This window comes from Meleagris gallopavo, chromosome Z (assembly GCF_000146605.3).
Source record: "Meleagris gallopavo isolate NT-WF06-2002-E0010 breed Aviagen turkey brand Nicholas breeding stock chromosome Z, Turkey_5.1, whole genome shotgun sequence".
NCBI lineage: Eukaryota > Metazoa > Chordata > Aves > Galliformes > Phasianidae > Meleagris > Meleagris gallopavo.
In genome coordinates this window covers 13,938,817-13,944,044 of record NC_015041.2, presented here as the reverse complement: position 1 = coordinate 13,944,044, position 5,228 = coordinate 13,938,817, and positions in this window count along the sequence as shown.

Sequence of the window (5,228 nt, the reverse complement as noted above, 5' to 3'; positions counted from 1 at the left end):
TCTACTTTTCAGAGGTATATCTCTACAGTCACATTTTCAAAAAAACTCAAGAGTAGTATCATAAATTGTGTAAAATGAGATGTACACTAGTGTACATATTATGAAAATTCATTAAACTGATTTTATTCTAGTTTTCCAATTTTCACTGAAATGAATCATTCAGTGCACTATATAGAGAACTTGGTCCTTTTGGTAGTCCCATCATAAAACCGTAGCAGTTCATAACATAACATGATCCAGTTAAACTGATTGACTGACTTCTGGAAAAGACAAGTAGGTACATTTCATATACTTCTGTGGTACTGATGGCAATTTTTAAATTCACTTTTACTGATGTTCCTCATGTATTTTTATGCTACTTGTTTAATACACTTTTTTTTTTTCTTTGAAAGCTGCATGTTGAAACAGTCATCTTCATCAGCAAATGCACTCATTCATATGCTTCCATTGGAAATATCCACATGAATATGCTACTCAGAATTAGTTAAAATGAAATTCGATAAATATAGGAATGAGACAACTTGACAGAAAAAAAACTGCAGTACATTCCTTGTTTGTAGAAGCCAAATATGTATTAATTTCCTTTGTTTATAAATGTCAATATTTCACTGAATACCATATGATATTAGTCAGTTTGATTTGTTTTCAAGACTAGTAGGAGTATATGGACATGGTCTGAAAAAAAATACTTACATTAATGTATCAATTTAGAAGCCTGTTCACATACTTGAGTCATACCAGAGATGTTAGGTAACATACAGTTAGAGATATCCAGTTGAGTAATATTGAAATAACCCAGAAAAGAGACCATTATCTTAAAATCATAGACTCACAGAATGGCTTGAGTTGAAGGAGATCTTAAAGACCATGTAGTTCCAACTCTGCTCCCATGGGCAGGATTGCTACTCACTAGATCTGGCTGCCCAGGATCCCATCCAGCCTGGCCTTGAGTTCCTCCAAAGATGGGGGCAGTCCAACTCAGTCAACATTTCTTCACAGGATAGGTGCTCCTGCCCTTTGACCATCTTCATGGTCCCCCTCTACACCTGCTCCAACATCTTCACACCCCTCCTATACTGGGGTCCCCATAGTACTCTAGGTGGGACTTCAAAAGGTCAGAGCAGAGGGGGACAATAACCTCTCTCTCTTTGCTGGCTACCCCTATTGTGATGCAGCCCAGGATACTACTGACCGTCTTGGCTGCAAGCACACACTGCTGGATCGTGTCAAGCTGATGATGTAACATATAGACTGGAGCTGTGATGTTGGAGCTGCTGATAGCTCTTCCTAGAACTGATTTCCTCTGGATTGGTGGTCTCCTTGTGCTTAGTATGGATGGATAGAACTGACTGCCATCTGTCATTTTAAGACTACAGGTGTGCAGTACCCTTGTTCTGTACCTCTGATTTTCACCTATTTGGAACAAGCAACTGCAGGATTTATGGTTCACAAGATGTTACATAGGTCTGCTGTGTACCTTCTTGACTACATCTGGCTGTTTCTTAATGCCTTTTCATACTGGCAAAGTAGAATTGTTTCAGCCACAGATAATGTGCAAACAAAAGAAAAAAAGGAGAAAATGTGTAGACCGTTTTATCAAGTCCTAGGTACAAGAAGGTCCCTAGATCAGTACAGGAATCTGCAGTTAATATCCTTGCTTTGAACATTCTTCCTTGTTTATGCTAGCAAAATAGAATCTGTATACTGGAAAGCTTGAAAGCAGTTTGTGTAATTTGTGTTTTTTTGTCCACTAATTTCATTATCTAAAATACACAATCCATAATTTAAATCTAAATATGGAGGCATTATTCACTTTTCTTTTGATTGGAATTTCAAGGTTGCATAAATCAAAGCTTTCAAGATCACATAGATCACGAGCAAGTTATGTTGTGAAAAAAAATTGTAATGTTGAAAGGATGATTAAGGTCATTTGTTCAGTCTTTTTCAGTATCTCAAAAGACATATAATGGAAGTTCTCCTAAAAATTTTTTTATTAAGTATGCTTTTCTTGGACTATACTCTTGTATGTTCACAAACAGCCAAGTTGCTTTGTCCATGCCTTTAATATTATTATATATGAAATATGGGCCATACATAATTTATACATATTTATACATCCAATTGTTTATACATACATACATTGACAGAAAATAATTTTTTAACTCCAAATGTTACTTTATAGTATATTTAGTTAGAAAAGTCTGAAAGAATTGAACTAATGTTCTGATTGTTCAGGAATTTTTCAAGGTAGAGGTGCAAAAAAAACAAAAAAAAGAAGCACAAAGCAGCTAACAGCCTTCAGGCAAGACAATTTGAGTCTTTCAAAATAGTCTCTGCTTGAAGTACTACTTCATTTTACAGTATAAGTGAAAGAATTAATGTTGCTTTTAACCACCTGTGTTTTCCCTTTCTTTCCAGAAATGTGCTTCTTCTTTGCCAGCAATTTGTAATGATATGACTGTAGAGTTATTTGAGACCTTTGAAGTAATCTTTTTTGTCTATCTCATATTGTAATTTAGAGACCTGTCAGTAGTTACATAAAAACTATCTTGGCTTTGCCTTCTTTTGTGGTGTCCAAACACGGACTAAACTGGCACCTTTATATTCAAAATTGCCCTTCCTGTAGGTATACTGGAGTGGGAAAATATTGAATGAGCCTTTTATTACTTAGCTGACTATACAAATCCCTGAATACTTGCTTACAAATATTTTGTTTGTTTCTTTAGCTATTTTGCATTCTGAATATCTCTCTTTCCAGGTTTCCATAGCAACTCTTGTACAGCTTGATCATTAGAAAGAAGTTCTCTTTAATTGATTTCCTAATGTATAGCTTAATAGTAACTGTTAAGCAGTCTTTTGTTTCCAGGTCATATTTAAGGTTCATATATTTGCATAAAAACATCTCATTAGTTCAAACCAATCATTATTAGTAATTTTCTTCCTTTAGTTTTTTAATAACTAAACCCTCATTGAGGTTTTTCAAATAGCAAATATTTATAGCTCGTAAAAAGAGCTTTCTCTGGGAGCCTGGGTGCTTTGTTTTTACGAGCAGCAAGAAAATTATAGAGCTTCAAAATTTTGATCACATAATACAAAAAGAAGGTGTCTTTTTCTCCAATTGAATTTAAAATAGACTGTGCTAACTATAGGCCAGAGGCAGTATTTAATGGCAAAGTTGCAATGTATTAGAAGCTTGTACATATACAAATAACAATGTAAAAATAACCAAGAATAACTGAAAATTTCCCTACCCTCACTGGCATTGCAAAAGCCAGAAAATTCTTGTGCTAAATAGCAGATTTTCAATGGAGTCCTCACATGAAAGAAAATCAAGTGTAGATATGTAAACACATAGATATTACTATTTACTTGACAATCAGACAACCAATTTGATATCTGTGATTGTTAGTTGAAGAATCGAAATTAATTATATGTTTCTCAGAGAATAAATTCTGATCATAGCTACGATTAATACGGGTATAAAATGAGTTTTTCTTGACAAGATCCATTGTAAACACATGCTTCTATAGATGTACAGTTTGTGTCATCTTTTTCTGTACAGAAGAACTGAAACATAAATTTCGATATACTGAAAATGTAAGATCTTCTAGTTAGGAAAATTGTGGGGAAGAGGGAGTGTCAGCTTTCACTAATTTAATAATCCTTTATTTCCTTGAATCTTCTCCAACAAATTTAATTCCCTACTATAGAAAAAGGAAGAACTATTCTGGAAGAATAGTTTTAAAACAATATGATCAAGCCAAAACACATAAATATAGGTCACACCATTATGCTAAGCTCCAGAAAATGTAATTAGCACATATAATCTTTTATTCTTTTCCCCTTTTCTTTTTTTTCCTCTTGCATCCTTGACCTCTGTGTGTCTTTATAGAAACTAATAGCATTAACATTATGCTACGATTAAAAAGCTAGACAGCACAACAACGCTGCTTGACAAGATATTTTTACAATCCTTTTTGATGTCATTCTGTTGGGATTGAATGTCCTTTGAACTCTTGCAAATTAAGTGGATGTTCAGTGGATGTATTCTCATATGGACTCTCTTTGTGTTATCTGTTAGGTCTCTTCTGCTGTTTGGAAAGAAGGATTGGTTTCCATTTATCCTAGCACCTATAATTTTGTTAAACACTAATTATTTATGCATAATATGGATTTCAGAAGTGGGTTTAAAAAACAAATTTACTATCACTTTGCAATATGCTAAATGTATGTTTTAAACAATTTGTATTAATTTCTCAGCTAAGCTGATAAAAATGCATGAGCTTTTGTTTCCTGCACTGTGTTCATCATTTAATATCAGAGTTTAACCGCAAACATGAATCCTGCCTCCAGAATATCAGCAGTGTAATATCTTTACTACTTGTATTATATTTTGTATCCTCTCGTTGTGCTATACAGGTATAATATCAGAAAGACTGAAAAGTTGTGTGTAAATTATGCGTGCTATCTAGAGAAAGCATCAAAGCTCTTAATGGAGTAAAAAGAAGAGCATTATCATAGCATGAGTTCCTTTTACAACCAGGTTACTGCAGAATTAGGAGATATGATTGGTGCATTTTCAGTTGAAAAGACATATAGTCATTGTTAACATAAGATCTCTTCTCTCTGTGAAAATCGAACAAAAACCACAGCCATACGAACATTTATTATATAGAACTGCAACTGAATCACCTTTGCAAGATGGAAAAGCCAGAAATAAACACAGAATTCCTGAGGAATGTCATAGATGGATATGGAGTGGAGTGGTTTGATACTAACAGGTTCCAGCAAGGCAGGAAGCATCAACCTGGATTAAAGCAGATAATAGAAGAACTGAACAACACAGTTACATTTAGATTTATCAACCAAGAACAGGAAATGTAGTTAAGCTGCAAAAACACGGAGAGATTGAAACAGGAACTGAAACTGCTGATAGAAAACAAGTTAGGTTTTTGATGGTTATATTGTGTCATTTTGCCATGCCATTAGAAATCTGACAAGTCCAGATAACAGTTAGGATAGCTGTGAAAAAGACTGAAAGAAGATGGGAGAATGTGGAAACTAAACCAGTATGACATACTAAAAAAGAGAATGGAGCTCCTTAGTTTATACACCTGCAGTGGATGGTTTGCTCTTGAGAAGAATAAGAAACAGATTTAGAAATTGATTAATTTATGTTAACACATAATTTTAATACATAATTCGTGAAAGTAGCAACTCCCAGGGAG